Genomic DNA, 20,835 nt, shown 5'->3' on the forward strand with positions numbered 1-20,835 from the left:
AATTGGCAGCTGTGTTCATTTAAAATTAGTAGAGGCCCTTGTCCAAGAGATGGCATATTCAGAGCGACCCAAATTATCATGACATGAAGACCAAGGTCAAATTCAAGGCCAAGTTACAAATTAATAGAAAATTTCCTTGGGGGAAGCTGGTGCTATGAATTTGAATTATTAATATTCAAGAAGCTGTATTTTGCTTTGCTGCATCAAAAATTTAAGATCTTCTGCAATAGAAAGACTTTGAAAAGTGAATGAGCCCTGGTTTTCTTACTTTGAGAATATGAATTCTTTTCTATATATTTAATTCATCAACCTTTTTATTTTAATTATCATATGGTTTTAATATTTTTCTCTAGAGATTTATTTTTAAAGTTTGGTAAAGTAGTTTTTGAGCTTCATGTGCTTTTTATTCTTCACTATGTTTGATTTTTTTTCTTTTAGAAAAGAGCTTAATTTGACCGAACCCACATTAATGTTATACTGAAGTTCAACTATCTGCATTAAATGTTACATCTGACTCAAGGTTTGTGTTGATTAAAAATTGGGGTATGACATCTCCATCCTGATATTGAAAGATTTCAGTTCCACTTTTGCTGTCACCAGCCAAAGAGGACAGACATTGGTTTGTCAGAGACTTACATATGGGGCCTTTCTTCCATTCTCTCTGAATTTTCAGAAGAGCAGTGCCTGCCCACCCTTCAGGAATCTTTCTTCAACGTAGCCGATCTTGCAGAGATGGAACTCTGGCCCTGAAATTTTGCTCAGCGCAATTTCTATTTCTCATTTAGTTAACAGTGAACTTAAAATACAACTTAAAATATTGCTTCACTTTCTCTATAACCTTATTCTGAAACTTTTGGTGAAGATAAAAAAAAAAGGTTGTGATAGAATAGAAAGTGTACTGCCAGGTAGGCTAGGGATCTGTTTCTCTTTCCCTGTGGTGCTTTGAAAAATCACCTCTCTTGAATTTTTTCTGTAAATTGCAATGGTTGGCGTAGTGATGTCTAAAATTCTCAGGAACTCAGAAATCTAGGGTGCTTTTCGTTCCATTTGAAATATTGCATGCAGGTGTTTCCTAATGCAGTTTATATACTTTTTAAATTCAGTATACCTGGCCTCCCTAGCTTCTTTTCTATAACTCTCTTTTGCCTTCTGTGGAGGTCCAGCCGTAGGCCTTGAGCCACACTGGCTTCAAAATTAATGGTGTCTGAAGACAGGGATTTAAGGCCTGGTCTAGTTCTGTTGAATGCGGCATCGTCTTACCTTACTACCAGTTGGACCCTGACCTTTTGTTCTGGGTTCTAATAATTGGAACACAGTATCTTACCAACTATAATATCTGCAGCATGAGCTGTGGAGGTGGTCTCTAAAGTCTGTGAGAGAAGGGAGGTTAGGTGAACAACAGATCTCCAGAATGAGCTGGGCTCCTTCCTGCCTTTTCCTGGAGTCCAGGCCAAGTTTTGAATTAGTCTCCCCTTGTTTCTCTTCCCTTCAGCCTCACAGACCTCCTTAAACCTTGCCTACTTTCCCAACTCAGGTCCCTTGTTTGCTTGCTGTTCTTTATCTGAAAGACTACCTCTCTATCCATGCTGCTCATTCCCTCCCCTCTTTGATTCAGTTGTCATCTTCTTAGTAGCAACACTATTTAGAATTACAGTCCCTTGCCCTTTCATATGCAATCCCATTGTCCTTCCATGCTTTGCTTTTGTTATTAGCATTTATCACTAACTATTTACCTTATTTATTATTTATCTTCCCTTATTAGAACTTCAGCTCCAGAAGGTCAGAGAAATTGACCTTAATATCTAGTGCCTATAACATAGTAGTTGCTGAGCAAGTGTTCGTTAAATGAATGGTTACAGGATCCTAGCTTGGTATCACAGTCTCTCAAACAGATGACCTCCCCTTGCCTCATGCTGGTACCCCTAGTTCAGTACCCATCACAGACTTTGCTCATGCTAACTGTTAGCCTGCCTCCTTGAATTTCCCCTAAAATATCTCCTTTTCAATAATTGTTTGTTGAATGAATAAACAAATGCTCCTGAATCCTTTTCCCCTGTGCTCTGCCTCCCGTTGAAAATCTCCACGCCTGCTCGTCTGCATATTATGTTCCTAGCATACCCATATTTTCACACATGAAATCTCTTGTTGGATTTTTTCTTGGTGGTCCTTAACAGTCCGTTTGGGCCTTAAGCACTCCTCCATTTGCCTTGTTTTAAATACAAGCCACACCCCTCTCCCTACACAGCCCATCATCTGCATTGCCCTCCCCCGCCCCTGCATTCTCTTTCTTTGCTCTGGCCTTTGCCATTGTCCTTCTTCGCCAAATTCTCTCTCCATATGGTGTGCAGGCCACAAAATGTCACAAACTGAAGATCTTAGAGGAGTCCAAGTGCTTATTTTATAGATGAAAGGAGCGAGGCCTGCAAGCATTTGACTTGTCCAGGTTTGTACAACCAGTTAAGGCACAGCTGGTACTAAGATCCAGAGGCTCAGATTTCCAAATGATCTGGTTCTCTTTCCACATCTCTCAAACTCTCCAGCCTTCTCTCTGTTTTGCCCTGACCCTAGCAGCCCTCTCCTGAAAATATATTCCACTCCTGTGGGCCTGATAGACCACTTTGTTCAATGGTTCTACAGTGTGTTATTTGAGGTAAGAATTCTCTTCATATTTCCTTAACTCTTGAACCTATTTTCAAATTAAGATTAATTACCTTCTGGTTAGGGAAGCCCTTATTGTCTTCCATTGCATTTAAAATACTCAAGACCTGGCATTGACATTTTAATCTACAAAGCTCAACATCAATTTAGGGGAAAGTTGTTCCCAAGGAGAGGTAAAAAACTTCCAGTCTGCTCCCAAAGTGTCGTGAGATGTGTACTCATACATATTTTCTTTCCCATGTCTTTCTCACCTGACTGTGTGGATCTAGAGATAAGGGGCTGTATAGTATATGTTCTCAGAATGATCGTATTTCTGACACAATCAACAAAATGAAACATCTGACAAAGTGTATCAATCTAGCCAAAGCTAAAACCAGGCTCTGGTTTTATCAATAAATATTTCTTACATGAATAAACCTGTGCATTTTCTTTATTTATTTTCAAATTGTCACTTGACTTACTAAAATGGCTAAAAGTAAAATAGCTGACAATATAAAGCATAGTGAGCAAATGGAACTCTCATATATTGCTGATGGAAATGCAAACCAATACAACCATTTTGAAAAACGGTCTTGCAGTTTCTTATAGAGACGCTTAGCATATGATTTTGTTATTCTATTCCTAGGTATTATTAACCCAAGAGAATTGAAAATATATGTCACACAAAGACACTATAGGGATGTGTCCAAAAACTGGAAACAACCCCAAAGTCCAACTGGTGAATGGATAAACAAATTTTAATATACCTGTACAATGAAATAACAGTGCCAGGGAGCTAAAACTTTCCTTGCACACTCTCAGTTTAAGTAATTGGGGTCCTGTGACTTAAACTGACAAAAACCAGACTGGCAAAAGATAAAATTTAATCACTATAACTTTGTTAAGGTACATAGAGAGTACACAGAAAAATGTGACTCAAAGGAACAGTTAGAATTTGGGGTTATATACCATCGTAATAGGAGTAGAGGAAGGGGAGGAGACTATGGGAAAACAAAAGACTTCTTAATAAAGGAAGGGAATAGGAGAAAAGACACTTATGGGGAAACAAATGACTTTTTGGAAAGATAAATGCTCCTCAGGAGAATAGATAGGAGATACGATAGTTTCGTGACAATGTCTGTTTATATGTGGTGTGGAGACTACATTGCTAATGATAAGTGATAAGAGAAAATCATCTTTTGTTGGTTGAGAGGAGGGGATTTATGACAATTGAATCCTTTTTAGTTATTTTGGGAGGCTCTGCTTTTAGGAAGATAAGAGATTTTAGGAACTTAAATGCCTTCTAATGAAAAATAATTCTATGCCACAATGATCGGAGTACCCTGTTCCCTTCAAATAGCAATAAAAAGGAACTAGCTACTGAAACATGCAACTACTTAGATGAATCTCAAAAGTATTATGCCAAGTGAAAGAAGTCAGATGCAAAAGGCCACTTACCTTATAATTTCATTTATGTAACATTTGGTAAAGGCAAATTATAGAGACACAAATCAGGTCAGTGGTTCCTAGGGGCTAGAGGTGAGGGTAGGGGATTGACTACAAAAGGGCACAAGAGAGTTTTGAGGGTCATGTCAATGATCTATATTTTGGTTATGGTGATGGCTATACAACTGTAACTTCTCAAAATTTATAGAAATAAATAACTTAAAAGGGCAAATTTTACTGAATGTGAAGTATACCCTAATAAGTCTGACTTAAAGACTATAGCTGTAAACAATAAAAACTAGTCTTTGTGTGTGTGTGGGCGATTTGGTTATTTGCATATTTTTGTAATGTTGAAAATTTTATCACAAAATGTTATATCTGAGAATGCTGATTTTCCTCCTGATAGAGTCTTTACAAATTTATCCTAAAAAAATCACTTCCTATTCTTAAAGCTGTTTTATTCATCAGATATTTTTAAGCACTTTCTCTGTTTAAGATACAAGGGTGGTGTAGCGGGTAGGAGACAGATAAAGAAGTATAACATAGATTTTTACCTTCTCCAGCTTACAATCTAACTGGGGGAAGCTGGGGAAAACCAACCCTGCTTAATAGAAGCACTGACAATAAGTGCTCTCAGATTTTGGAGGAAGAATTGCTTCCAGGTAGGTAAAGCTTCAAGGAGGACGTGGTGTATATCTTCCAAGAAACTGAGCAGCCCATGGGCATAATTTTCGAGGAAAGAGTTCAGAGTCTAGAGATCAGTTATCTTAAGGACATTTATAATGTGAGGGAGGGGAGACTGGTCCTCTGTTGAAAGATGAGGAGGCAGGAGAAGGGATACAGGAACACAAAGTCACATAGACCAGAATGGCAAACTGGCTGGCATTGGAGCAAACAGGGCAGAAGATGAAGTGCATGGCACAGTCTAGGACAGACACCCTTTTAAGTACGAGCTTGGCTTGTTCCAAGAGGTCTTACAACCTATGCACACTTGTGGTAGTCACACAACCAAATTTTTCAATGGAGCAGTTACACTCAAATAACAGAAGTTAAAGAGGGTGGTGAGAACCAGAAGGCTGCCTGGTGACCTTGTATGGGAAAGTAACCTGGCTTACAAACTGTAACGAAGTCAAGTATATTGATTTGGATGAAGATAAAACTCTAAATTCTTGTATTGTGCTCAGAAGAAAATATGTGTTTCCCTAAGAAGCTAGTCTGCATGTAATCTAAAAATAAGGAAAACGAAGGGGAAAAAAACAGCAGTTTACCTAACACAGTCCAGAGAGGATTGAGACACTGTATCTGACAGACAAATGTATAATCTTGGTTTCAGACAAGAATAGTTCGCTCTGATTTTACATGGTTTAGAATAGATGTCAAGATTATTTCACCTCTCCTGACTATGACTGTTGACGAGAATGTCCAAACCTGTAGAGAATTCTCATAAGAGTTTATTTGAACCGAAATGACAACTGCCCAGAAGCAAGATTTGAAATGCTTCCAAGAAAAACAGTTTTGCAGTTTCTTTTATGCGTGTGAAATTAAGGAGAGAACATAAGGAAGATTACATGTAGGGGGAGAAAGCAAGACAGGATCAGATTACAGGATACTTAAAATTATGTGCTGTGTTGAGGGTGGTCACACCTTGGAGGGGTATTACTTATGGCATTTCCAAAGTGTGTTAACCTAGATATACAAAAACAATGGACAGGGCTTGCTTGAAGACCTTTCACCAAAGAAGTTATAGCCTGGGGAGGAGTGACTACCCACCATGACCTGCCCAGTTAGGAATTTATAATTTATTACAGCACCCCTTTTTCATTAAATCCATGCTCACAGAGCAACTTAATAGTTAATAACATGCCCCCCACACTTAGATTTCAATTAAGTTGTTTATCAACTGGTATTCTAACTTTTCATCTCTGACTCTTCTCCCCTAACATCTCCTACTTATCTCCTTTTCTCACCTTCTCTCACTGGCTCCAGGCATACGTGCCAGGAGGCATTGTTTTAGCTCAAGCCTTTTGCAGATATAATTAAATTCAGGATCTTGAAATGAGATCATCTTGGATTATCTGGGTGTGTCTTAGATCTGAATATAAGTGTACTTATAAGAGACACAGAGGAGAAAATAGAGAAAGCAATGTGAAGGCTGAGGTAGATATTGGAGTAATGTGGCCACAAGTCAAAGAAGCAGGCAACTACCAGAAGCTAAAAGACATGGAATGGATCTTTCCCTAGAGGTCATTTGGAGGGAGCCTGGGCCTGCTAACACCTTGATCTTGGACTTCTAGTTTCCAGAACTAAGAGAGAATAAATATCTATTGTTTTAAGACACTCAGTTTGTGGTAATTTGGCAGCCCTAGGAAACTAATACACTGTATGATCCCATTTTCATATCACCTCAGACTGAAACAATTATATACATAGAGAATAGATGGGGCAAACTGTTAAGAATGAGATGTGGATGGTGAGTATAATGGGGTACCACAGGAGATCTTTGTGGTAAGAGAACAGTTCTGCATGCATATAAATCTGATGAAATCTGAATAAAGTCTTTGGAATGTACCAATGTCAATTTCCTTGTTTTGATATTATAATTATATAAGATGTTCTCATTGGAGGAAAGGGGAAGAAAGGGAACACAGGATCCTTCTGTACTATTTTTGTAACTTCCTGTGAATTTATAATTACTTTAAAACAAAAAGTTTAAAGAATTAATTTCACTTTTTATTATTTTCAGCTGCAGCTGCTAGAAAATTTAAATTACATATGTGGCTTGCATTATGTTTCTATTTGATCTGTGCTGCTCTAGAATGTTATTTCCCCCAGTGGGGTTTTATATAAGGTGCTGAATAGCTTCCTGCCCTGAAATCTCAATCCCAAATTCTGTAATTGCAATAAAAACAATATAAGTCTGGGAAGTAAAGTGATAACAGGAGGGAAAGTACAAGCTGAGTCAGGCAGACCTGAGTGGAATCCTGACTTTGCCACTTAGAGTCAGACCTCGAGCAAATTCCTTAACCTCTCTCAGCCTGCCTTTCTTACTCTGGAGAATCAGACTAATAATGTCATTTTGACAGGACTAATGTGAGTATAAAATGAGATCACAAATGGAGAACACCTAGCTAAGTACTTGGCACATACTGAGTGCTAAGTGAATGTCAGTTGTTTGCATTTCTTCTCTAAGTTTCTCAAGTCACATTTGGCCTTGATGTTTCTAGAAAAAGGAAGAAGAGGGAAGTGATAATTGGGGGCCATCTTAAATGCTGTTTGCCATGCATTGGAAATTACATTACTATTTAGAGATGCTTTTAGATACTTAATTTCATTCACTGCTCAAGATAATTCTGTGATGTACATTATTGTTGTCAATCATTAACATCCCAAAAGACCAAGGAAAAACTTGATCGGGCAATAGCTAAGTCTGTTAGAATATTGTAGAAGAACAGCAACTTGACAGAATCTTAGAACTCAGAGGATATTTAAGGAGTTTTAGGCCCAAATTGGGTGACTTAAACGAGTCTGGCAAGGTGGGGAACTGGTTGGGAATGGTCAGGGTTTATAATATAATACTTTGGGATTGGTGGGCATAGCAAGGTGAAGGTCTTGAGAGAAGTGTTAATGAGCAAGTTATTAATTTTGATAAGTAAACAATTTAAGCTGGTTCATAGTGTTATCTTCTAGAAGAAAAATTTCTTAGAGCAAATTGCTAAATTACTTTTGCCTGATCCCAGAATTATTTAGCCCAAGGACAAGAAAGTAAGTTAATTTCAGTGCTTAAGGCAAATAATTTAAAATTACACATTACATCCAGATCATCCTGGATTAATGATTAGATTAATGATTCGTGATACATCAACAAGATACTCTGCAGCCATTAAATATGATCATTATTAAAGGTACTCAAATAGGTTTATATTATACCTTTATGATGTAATGTTAAATGAAGGAAAAAAGACAAAATATTCACATAGCTGTGACAATGTAAAAGCATGTGTAAGAAAATATGCTAAGAAAATGTTAGGATGGTAAGGTGAAGAGTATATCAGTCAAGGTCCTATCAAGAAACAGAATTCATTTTAATTTTAAAACAAGGAATTTGAGTTAAAAGATTGTTTGTAGAGGTAATGGAAGAGGTGAGATGCCAAACAGGGCAGCTAAAGAATTAGGGACATACAACAGAAGCTGGAGCTCCCTGAGGCCTATGTAGCAGGAGATGAAGCCATGGAGATGAGGGAGCAAAGGAAGAGATAACCTTCCTGAGGAAGATACTTCTCAGATCAAAGAGAGAAGGGAAATGCCCCACTTCTCCTTTTTTTGCCTCTCACAAAAGCTTCTCATTAGCCAAAACCAGCCAGAAACCAGTTTACTGTGAAGCCTAGGAAATCAAGCTGGCAAAAGCCAGACCCATTCAGAGGCATAGCAACATAGAAGAGCAAGAATAGATCTGAGGACACAATGAGAGCTTTCCATTTGCTTTTAAAAATATATATTTGCTGATGTTATATTGCTTTTTCAATTCCAATGGGGGAAATGCCAAGTAAATAAATTAATAATCCTCAGAAATAAAACTCTAAGCAGTCTCCTAACACTTTAAGTAGCCATGTAAATTGGTATCACCTCTTGGGAAGGTAATTTGGCTCCGATGCTTAAAGATTTCATTGTACATATCCTTTGTCCCAGCAATTCCACTTTTAAAAATTTAATCTACAGAAATATTTGCAAAAATCTGCAAATACATATGTATAAGAATAGTTTATATCACATATATTAATTATCTCACTATTCATAATTGAAAAAACTGGAAAGAACTCAAATGTCCATCAATAGGGAATAGGTTTTGGATATAGTCATAGACATATAGTCTCTTAAAGAGACAAAACGGTAATGTTTATTGGTATAAAAAGATATCTAAGGCACATTATGAATTTTTAAAAGGTAGATTTCAGGACAGAATACATAGTGTAAGCCAACATTTAATTTGTATCATCATAAACTGTCGAAATTATAGACATGAAGAAGGGATTACATGTGGCCAGTCTAATACTATGACTCAGTATTCAAAAAGGTATATATGGTTATGAAAGAATATTTGGAATAACATTTCAAACTATTTATGTTAATCTGGGAAGTGGGCCGAGAGGAGACTTCTGCTTTCAAATAATACTTTTCTTGCTATTTGACTTTTTTTTATATAATGAGTATTATTTTATAACATGAAACATACACGTTCAATCCAGCAAATGCCTTATATCAGTTAGCCTAGGCCAGAGTTTCTCAATGCGGCACTGATATTCAGGCTGGATGATTCTTCATTGTGGGGTGCTATATCCCTGCATTCTTGGATGTTAGTAGCAGCATCCTGGCCTCTACCCACTGGACACCAGTAGCGCCTCACTCTCCACCCCTAGTTGTGAGTCCAGACAATGGAAACATCTCTTAGTGACTGATATGGTTGCCTTACACAGAGACCCAATTAAATTTGAATTTCAGACAAACAGCAAATGATTTTTTTTATAAATATGTCCCATATAAAATTTGTATGTTGCATCCTGCATTTTTATTTGCTAAATCTGGCAACCCTAACTGAGGAGTGAATTGCCCTGACTGAGACCCACTAGCCTAGGTGTTACATGCTTCATTGCTTTGACTCTTTTGAGGAGCAATCTTTGTACAGAAAACTTCGCTTCTTTGTCCCTATCTTCACCATAAAATAGGCATGGCTAGCAGGCTGATTGGAAGCCTATAAAAAACCCTAATCATTTTCCTGTTCCATTCTCTTGCACTGTCTTCTGCTAAACAATCAATAATATCTTCGAGAAAATCCTCTACTGAACACCACAATATTTTTCTGATAGAATCTGCTGGGAAAGTTTTGTATGGAAAATATAAATCACGTCTCTCTGCTTGATATGATCATTTCTAAGCTGATCAGCCATGCCTACAATAGTTAATGCTCCAAACTTTGACAAATAAATTAAAAGACAAATTGACAAAGGTTTAATGAAATGGCTACAAATACATTGTTAACTTAATTCATAAATTTAGCATTTATTAAATGTCATTATATTTTTAAAAAACTTATAGTAGGCCAGATTTTCTCATGCCCCAAGAAATCCTAAGTATGCAGAAAAACTATTGAGAAATCATAACTGATAAATCAAGTGTTACTTATGATAACAAAGTACATTTAAGAGAAAAAATATTAAATCATCACTCTTTTATATATTATATATATATTATATTTGATATGAGTGCATTTTAAGATGATTAGTAGGATGTAAGGTAGGGCCTTGAAAAATAAGAGTGCCTAAGGCCTAGGAGGCCTAGGCAGGTCTCTCCTAGAATTTCTTAGCAGTGACATAGGTTGGTTACATATGCTGAGGGAAGAGAAGAAAAAATAAAATTGATTTTTTAATTTTAATATATTTGCATATCATCATCTCACTCTAAAATAATCCCTAAAATTGGATGGAGTATAGGAAATACTTTTTCTACTTTGTAGGCCCTCAAATTGTTTTAACTTTTTAAAAAGAATATTACTTTTGTAATTTAGAAAATAAGGATTTTTAAAGTAAAATTATGGACCATTTCATGACACTACCTTTGGGGGAGTGTAAATTGTTACAACTTTTTTGGAGAATAATTTAGCACTGTCATAATAGCACGTGATAAAAACACACGCATGCACACGCGCACGCGCGCGCACACACACACACACACACACACGCACACACAAACACAAAGATTTTGACCCAACATAACCTCCCATGTACAGAGAGATTTATACAAGAATGTCCAGTCCAGTGTTTTAGTAAAGCTATTGGTCAAAATACTGACCAAAATTATTTTGTGGAATGGATTTACGGAATGGTACTTCACTTCTTACAATATGTTTCTGTAATATGCACCCTACAATGTCAAATTTAAATTATGGGGCTCAAATCTGCTTATTAATTTATTCATTCATTTAATAATTATTCTTACAATTTGCCAGATTTACCCCTTTGAATTTACCCTCATCAATAAAAGATTGGGGTAAAAAAATATTTTTGAAAAAGAGAGGAAATATGAAGATGACTAATTGAATGGTTTCTGGATACCAGAGAACCTAGGTAGTGCAGAAAGACAGGGAAGAAGATAGAAGTGTGGATGCTATTTTAAGAGGTCCTGAATTGCATCCTCTTAGGAAGGGCTACCACAAAAGCCATTTTAGAAAAGAGACTGATAGCTAAAGCTAATCCTTTTAACTGTCAACCACTATACTCCAAGATCTAGAGATTTCATACCGAAAGCAAATAGGATTACCTCACCACTCCCCTATCTCCTATATAATTGTTTTCGATAATTGTTCTCTTTGCTTTCAATACTCTGAGGCTATTAAATGAATAAGAAACCCTGGCCTAAATAAAACAAACTCAGCCCTTCTTCAAGTTTATATTTAACATGTAATATGAATCATAAATAGACAACTATGTTGTTACTCTTGGTTTATGCAGACAGCTGTAGCGACATTGATTACTCAATTTCAAGGAAAAGGTAAGAAAAAATAACATTCATTGATTGAGGAAGGTTGGACCCACAAAATAGAAACTGCCCCAGTGGCCTGGCCCATGTCACAAATCTAAATTTAAGTCAAAGTTACTCATGGAAAAAAATAAAATAAAAAATAAACTCAAGTCAGCCTGCACTTATGGGAAATAACTCATAGTCGAGGAAACCTAACATACACCAATGATTACCCTCCAACTCAGTTTTACTAGCTTTACTTTACCCTGGGGGAGCGGCTGCAAATACAGATGAAGCCTCACCTGCTTGCTGCCCACCACTTACCTCCTGCTGTGCAGCCTAGTTCCTAACAAGCCATGAACAGGTAGGTACTGGTCAGCAGCCTGGGGATTGGGAACTTCTGCCCTAGAAAACAGGACATGCTGGCCTTATAGGGAGATCCTAATGTCCTAGCCAATCATGCCCCACGTCTATTTGCCTCTTTCCAATGTCCTATAAAACTCACTCTTGCCCCAAATCTCTCGGGAGGAGGGCTCTACTTCTTGTTAGGTACTCTACACCCCAAATCCACGTCCCCCCCCCCCCCCAGAATAAAGGGCATCAAACTTGTTACTAAACTGTGTTCTTTTTGGCATTTAACAGCACGGACTCCAATTTTACAGAAGAGCCAAAGAGAGGTTATATGTCTTTCCCTGAGCAAATATGATGAAGTGCAGCAATTTGCAATAATCTGTGACCATGGCAATCAGTCCATCAAACTGGGAACCAAAAGGTGCCATATAAGTATGAGAGCACTAGGAAGCTCTGGACCAATTTTCTTCGTCAAACTTTCAAAGACCTTGAATTTGTACCTGTGCCCCAACAGTTTTAAAGCATTGCTTCTTGTCAGTCTTTATTATCAACACTTTCAAACATAACCAAAGTAGAAAATAGAGCAATGAACTCCATTTATCTATTATTTAGTAAGGAATTATATTTTTAAAAATTCAAAATCTTATTGGGTCACATAAAGAAGTCCATGAAAAATGACAGAAAGAGACAAAATGCACAACCGGTTTGTAGTTCTAGCTCTGCTATGAATAAACTTTGTAGCATTGAATAATTTATGGTGCTACTCTGGGATTTGGTTGCCTCATTAAATGAGACCTAAAACCTGGATGGGATTTCTGGGGACTTTCCAGGTCTTATATCCTATACTTTGATTCTAAAGTTCAGTTATTCATTCTGCTTAGACTCAACAAACCACCACTATCTCTTACTTTAATCTCCCTTCCTCCATTCCTGCTTCTCTACATTCCATTCTTCATCTAGTTGCCTTAAGAAGTCAGCTTTTAAAAATACAAATCATATCATCTGATCACATCATACCTCTGCTAAAATCCCTTCAGTGCTGTCACATTTCTTTTAGGGCAATGTTGAAACTGCTTAACAAGGCCTATGAGGAGCTGCCTGGGCTAACATAGGTATGGGCTATTATATCTTCTTTCACCAACTATACCACACTGGACACTTCCAGTCTCAGGCTCTATCTATATGTTGCTCTAACTACCTGGAGTGCTCTTCCCAACACAGATGCACTCTGCTTGAGTAACTTGTTCTCATTCTTCAGGAATCCACTTAAATATCACATCTTCCAGGAAGCCTTCACCTGAACTAGATAAAGTCCTACTGATCTTGTATGCGCTCTTGGCCCTAAACACCATGTTAATTAATTAGTTATTTGTACATTCTATAATATCAGTTTTTACTATTTTGGTCATCATTATAATTCTAGCACCTAGCACAATTCCTGGCACAGAATAGGCATTCAAATAAGTACTTGTGGCCAAACAACTAGTTCATTGCTAGGCCTTAGGGATAAAAAGAAGCTCACAGTTTACTGGGGAAGACAGGCTAAGAAGTGATAGAAAAATGACAACGCATTTCTAGAAATGCTAGGATGAGAGAACAGATGCATGGCAGCCCATGAGATCCATTAAGGGGGCACCTAAACCAGTCTGTACCAGGATAGGCCTACTAGAGGGGACAGTGACTTTGTGGAGGAGATCCACTCAAGAAGCCTTAGATAGTCTAAGCTGAGTGAATAACTGAACTTTAGAATCAAAGTACTGTATATGTGGGAAGTGCTACAGTAAGGGAGAACTGTCTCAGTGATATTTAGGAATGTTCAGATGCTGACATTCCCACTTGATATTCCCACAGGCCATCTTGGTCTGTGGTCAGGTGCCATCCATGTTTTCCCACTAACAGAATGGATTGTGAGCAGGGCAACTATTGGTTGGTGGTATGCTGGGCTGGGTTAGTTAATGGGTAGGAGCTGGGTAAGCCCTTTTTTTCAAAGAGGGGAGTGGGAATTATAATTTAAGATGGTAGACTTTTCCTTCATTTAAGCTGCAAAATGGCAGCATAAGTTTTTTAAAAAATTACAGTTGACATTCAATAATAACTTTTTTTAAAGAATAGTAACTGATAATTTGTCAGCAATTATAAAGTCCTTTTGAACTGAAAGTCCAAATAAAACTGGCTATCATCTATTTTATTAGTTTCTACAAATATAAATTTAAATACTAAATTATCATCTACTTTATCAATATTAGACTCTAGGCCCAAGAGTCTAATATTCTAAGGTCCTAGAAGGATCTTTCTAATCAAAAATGAGGTTGTAGAAAATGGCAAATATTTCAGAAGCGAACAATCTAAAAACAAAACTTTATATTAATCAAATGAAATATCTTTATCATTTTCACTGGGTTGGATCTCTAAGAAAGATTGTAGCAAAATTTGCTCAAACATAAGACTCACCAAATCTTATTATATATAAAAAGATTAAATTTAATTTCTTGGCAGAAATCTCCCCAAAATAGGGTTCTGGGTGGATAGAAGGGTAGAAAAAGTCGGTATTGAAGAAATAAAGAGGATATTTCATGAACCTGTTTATTTGGTGCATTTGTAGTATGCAGTTTTAAGAATACAATGAAAGCTTTTTTTTCCATTTATAGGAGGGATATCTTTAAAAGGAGATAAGAGTTTAGTACAACAGATAAACTAAAGAACATCTGTTTGTATATGCAGATAACTTTACAGTGACCTTAAAAATTCCTCTGGGACCTGGTTTAATCTGGCAAGGAAAATTTTTTTTTCACCCATTAAACACTATAGGTTAAAAACCTGTCTGAAAAAAATCAGACACATTTTCTTTCCAAGTTGACATATTTTGCTGAAATTTCTTTAGCGCTTGGTTCCTTTATGTGCTTTAGAAATTTAGATTTTCATCACTGTACAAGGAGAAACAATGGAGGGTTTAAAGTGGAATGACCGGGTCCGATTATGTTTGCAAGATGTCACTTTGGCTATTGCGGGGAAATGGGTTTTAGGGAAGAGTAATAGCCTAAGTGAGGTTTCGTAAATAATGCGCAAAGGTCAAGTTGTGGCTTGCCTCAAAACCCTCTGTCTCAAGAGTAAGGTTCTTCAGTGCTCAATCTCTTCCCCATCTTCCCTCCAGCACCATCCCTTCCCTCTCCACCCTCCCCAGACATTGGGAATTCCTGAGAACAGGGGTTTTGTTGTTTCTTTCATTGTTATAAGGGCCACTGCTTAGCAGAGCTTCCCCTAAATAGTGCTGATAATATTTGTTATTGAGTGAATGTTCTTTGGCTTTAGGAAATAAATTTTAAAATTCTTAACTTGATATCCAAAGCCTATCTGGGGCAGTACAGACTGATCTTATCTTTTTGCCTAGGGCTCTGCTGTAGGCACACTGAAATTGTTTTTAATTTTCTCACAGTCTTTGAATTCCTTGTGACCTCTGCCTAGAAGGATCTTGACTTTCTCTTTTCTTGGCACACTTCTTTTCAAACTTCAAGTTTCAGCTTTTGTTTGATTTCTTCAGGAAAGCCTTTCCTTGCAAGCTTTATAGAGTCCAATAATAAATGCCCAGTCTTTCACCTTCTTTGGGTTTATCACAAATAATTTTTATTTTATTTATAGTGAAAGCATTTACATCTTTTTCTAGACTTTATTTTTTAGAACAGTTTTAGATTTACAGAAAAATCAAGCAGATAGTACAGAGTTCACATATACTTCCCCTCAAACATACAATTTCCTCTATTATAAACATCGTACATTAAAATGACACATAAGCCTATATGAGTTTACTACTTTAAATGCATTATTATGAACTAAAGCCCATAGTTAATAAGTCCATTCCAATTTCTTCAGCTTTCTATTGTCCTTTTTTTGTTCCAGGATCCTATCCAGAATGTCATTACATTACATTTAATCATCATGTCTCCTTAGGCTATGACAGTTTCTCAGACATTCTTTACTTTTGATGGGCTTGACAGTTTTGAGGAGTATTAGTCCAGTTTATTGTCAGATGTTATTTTAAGTAAACTTTTTATGATTTTATAATAGTAATTTAATTATCTTTGTGCAATTAGCATTGGTCTTTCTCAATATACTATAATCTCCATGAAGTTTAGGGACATGTCTGACTTATCCACAGCTGTATCTCCAGTGATGAACACATAGCAGACTCTCAATATAAACTGCTGAATGAATAAATGATTTGCTTATGAAACAACTCCTCCAGCAGGTATCACTGAAAATTCCCACTCTTAAGACTTGTCCTTGAGGCTAAGGATGGCCATCTTAGTATATCAGTACAAATCTTATCCCCTCTTCTACTCAAATTTTGGATTTTTTCTTTCCATTAACTTTTTCATATAATTTTACTTTACAGTATGTCTCTTTTTTCTCAACTTCTTTAACATTCATTTTGTCACTTGTATATGGTTTTGTTACTTACTAATGCTTACTGAGCATTGTAGAGCATATCCAAAGGGCTATAAGAAAGAAAACTTCATTTTGAGAGGCTTACAGCCTACTTGAAGAGTCTGGACATGTATATAGAAATAAATAACACTAAGGAAAACATTGGATAAACTGGCAAATGAATGATATAAACCTGAAGTATTTACTAGGTCTCTGGAAAAGTAAAACTCAATGAGCCTAAAAAAGTAGGCTTTGAGGAAATCTAGAAACAAGGCTCAACCTTTTGAGTTCTAAGAGTGCTTGTTCTGCTAATGGATATTCAGTTGTTCATTCTAGAGCCTGAAAATTGCTGTAGCACCCCTTCCAAATAAAAGATATTATGTGTCAATGAAGTATTGTAGAAGGAATATGAACTTTGGAGTCAAAAATCCCAGCTCTGTCCATTACAAACTGTGTGCTCAAGAAAAAAGTGTATAAAGATTCTGAGCCTTGTTAAGAAAAATTATCCAAAATGTAGAAATCAGGCAAAAAGAAGGTAGTGTATCTTTTTGATATTGTAATTGAGTTCTGTTGAACAGGCCCGCCCAAGGATAATTTAATTCTCTAAGAAAATAACTACTATTGCTATGCTATTTACTATTGATTAGGCCCAGACTCTTTGAAGTTAGATATTAACGTGTAGATTTTTGTCTGATAGGCAAATAATTCCTTTTGAGCAGAATAGATACCTCCAAATTGTTAGTCTTGTTGCCACGTAGGACATTAACTAGTTTTGTCTCTCAACTAGCGAATTTATTTCAGTATATCTTTCCAATCAGACTTTATAAATCTCTGTTCTTCAAATGGGCTTCGAACCAGTTTTATCATCTTCCAATTCCCTCACTGATTAAGTTCAACAGATCTTACACACACACACACACACACACACACACACACACACACACGCGCGCGCACACACACACACACACACACTGTCTGGGAGCCATGTTTTAACTCTGGGCAAGTTATTAATAAATATCATTTTTCTTTCCCCTTAGTCAGTGTCATGTGGGAAAAGACCTTTTCATTGGCAAGAGATTTAGCCAGTTTCCACACCTTGTGGGGCTTATTTTTTCTGCTTATACCTTACAATCAAGTTTAGTTATGAACATGTGAAGTTTAAGATGTCCATGAAACATGCCAGTGGAGATGTCAAAGAAGTTCTAAGTTTTGAGTTCTGGGAAGAGGCCTGGATGGACAATACAAGTTTGCAAGTCATTAGCATCATCAAGAGGATATTTAAAGTCAGGATAAATTGGGAGGGGTAAAGGAGTGGGGGAAAGAATGAGAGAAGAAATTAACTAGCTCAATGAACTTGAGCAATTACTACAACCCCGAGACTCAGTTTCTTCATCTGTAAAATGGGGTGAGATAGTAGCTCCTAATTTATAAGGCCATTGCAGAGATAAAAAGTGTTTAGAATATGCCTGGCACATAGCAAGTGCTCACTAAATGTTACCTTTATTCTTATTTTTCCAAGGAGCTAGTTTAAATAAGAAAATTGTTAAAGAGAATTATAAATACAAGGTAAAGTGTCATGACTGAAGCATGCATGTGGGTTATGGGAGCCTTGAGGAGTTGCTTGGCCTAGTAAAGGCCTAGGGAAAATCCCCATTGAGGTGACTCTTGATCTGTCTGGACTATATGATTTTTCCTTATGATGACCTATGAGGATATACTGCCTATTACAAAAAAATCAAAGTTTACAAAGAATCAGAGAACAGATATTGCAGTTTGTTATGGAAAACAGAAAGCTCCCTTAAAGAATTTTGTTATATTCTGCAAAACCATAAAGAATTTAGAGTTTGTAGCTTTGGAATTATATATACCTTGAACAAAAACTGTATCTCTTATCCAATGCTTGATGGAATCTCTTTTTTTAAAAAAATTATTATTCTGTTTGATTTTTTATTTTTCAATTACAGTTGACATCCAGTATTATATTAGTTTCAGGTGTACAGCATAGTGGTTAGATATTTATATAACTTATGAACGAAGTGATCTTCCCAATAAGTCTAGTACCCAATTGGTACTGTATATAGTAATTAAATACAATTGACTATATTCCCTATGCTGTACTTTACATCCCTGTGACTATTTTGTAATTGATATTTGTAATTCTTAATCCCTTCATCTTTTTCAACCAGGCTCTCAACCTCTCTCCCACCTGGCGACCATCAATTTGCTCTCTGTATCTATGAGTTTCTGTTTTGTTTACTTGTTTAGTTTTTAAATTCCACATATAAATGAGATCATATGGTATTTGTCTTTCTCCATCTGACTTATTTCATTTAACATAATACTCTCTAGGTCCATTCATGTTGTTGCAGATAGTGAGATTTCATTCTTTTTATTTTATTTTGTTTTATTTTATTTATTTACTTATTTATATTATGGTGACATTGGTTAATAAAATACAGTAAGTCTAAGGTGTACAAGTTATTTATTTGTTTGTTTGTTTGTTTAGTGAGGCAGCCCTTAGTTGACCTCACAGATTGCGAGGACCTTGTCAGTTTACGATTTGTTATTTTTTTTGTTTTTTATGCCTACAGCACCTGGTCTTTCTAGGTGGTCTTCCATCTGAGCATTAACTAGGCCCAACCCTGCTTAGCTTCTGAGATCAGATGGAATCTGGCTTCTTCAGGGTTGCATGGCCATAGACAAGGTGTACAATTTAGCAGTAAGGCATATATATGTATCGCATTGCATAAATTTCATTCTTTTTAATGGCCAAGTAATATTCCATTGTGTATATGTACCACCTCTTTTTTGTCCAATCATCTGTTGATGGACGCTTGGTCTCCTTTATTTTCTTATCTGTTCAGCCACCCTATGTATTTTGATTAGAAATTTAATTCATTTACATTAAAAATAATTATTGAAAAGTATGTAGTATAGCCATTTTATTATTCATATTTTTTATTTCTCCTCTTTCTCTTCTTTCTCCTCTTAATACTGGTTAGGTGGAGATGAACTCTTTTGTGTTTTTCCTGCCTGGAATTGATGAAATTTTTTGAAGTTAAATTGCGCTTAATTGCCATGAAGAGGAGAGAGAGCTAGAGAAATAAAGACTTGCCTAGGGGTTCCTTGTTCTGTTATCTGACTACTTTCTCCAGTAGTGGGTTATGTATTGTTAATATCCACTCTGGGACCAAAGTTTAGTGCTTATTTAGCAAGAAAGGAGTGATAGTAAATCAGTTTGACCGAGTCCCTCTTTCTTTAAAACATACCAGTGTTCTTTGATGGTAAAGCCCTCAACAAATCATATTTTAAGATAGTTTCTATTCATATGCTTTCTACTCTTTTTTAAAAAATTATTTTCATTCTTAAAGGTCCTCTGTGGACATTTATGCAAAGTATTCCTCCATGGTTAATTTAGTTCCTGCTTTTGAATCCTGGTCCCACTGAGTTTTCAGAATTCTGTGACCTAAGGTCTTGCTCCACGGAATGTAGTCCTTGGCCAACAACATTGTCAATCATCTGAGAGCTTGTGAAAAATGCAGAATCCGAGGCCCAACTCATACCTACTGAATCAGAAAAGCTTTTTGATAAGCTGTCGTAAACATAAAATTTAAGAAGCATTGTTATAAAAAAGATAAAAGGAACTTAGGGAAACTTCAGGGATACAAAAGGGTTTTGCACCAAAATAGGGCAAATTAAAACTAAATCTATTGTGGAAATGGTTTCCAAAATCAGATTTACAAGTTCAAAATAAAATTCATGACATTTAGTATACTCATTCAAGTGACTTGCTACAGAGTTTCAGCTCTTTTTTAAGTATTCAACTTCTTTTCAGACAGCTGGAATTTCATATTGATAAGTATGACTTAGGTAAGTGACAACGGAAAGAACACGTTCTTTATTTTAGACTCGGCTCTGGGACAAAGTCATTTCCAAGAACAAGGGTCAAATAGAAGAAGTGAACTGGCTTCTCTTGCCATATATATTTTTTGCGCCTTCCAGAATTAATTGTGGCCACTTTAAAAAATCTTTTTCTAGTTCTAAAGAACTCATCTTATATTATTTGTAGGCATCCTAGAATTCTCTGTGACAATCTCTTTCTAGTTCTAAAGAACTCATCTTACATTGTTTGTAGGCATCCTAGCATTCTCTATGACAATATGTTCTACTATTCCACAAAAAGAATTTGATAATATTTGGTTATTATGAGAAACTACCTTTACTTTCTGTGAAATTCTTGACCTCGCAGAATTTATATTAATTAAATTGAAAAATATTTTTTCATCCTCCCCCTCTACCAGATTTTTTTTTTTTAACCACTCTACCTGCAACTCTATTTGTCAGGTTTACAAGTACATTTAAATATCATTTATATGAAATGATCTGTTGATTTTAAATAATGTTAGGGCTGAATTCAGAAAGACATATAGAAGTTCATGATGATGAATGTAACTAATACTACTTTGG

Source organism: Rousettus aegyptiacus, unplaced genomic scaffold (assembly GCF_014176215.1).
Source record: "Rousettus aegyptiacus isolate mRouAeg1 unplaced genomic scaffold, mRouAeg1.p scaffold_m13_p_10, whole genome shotgun sequence".
NCBI lineage: Eukaryota > Metazoa > Chordata > Mammalia > Chiroptera > Pteropodidae > Rousettus > Rousettus aegyptiacus.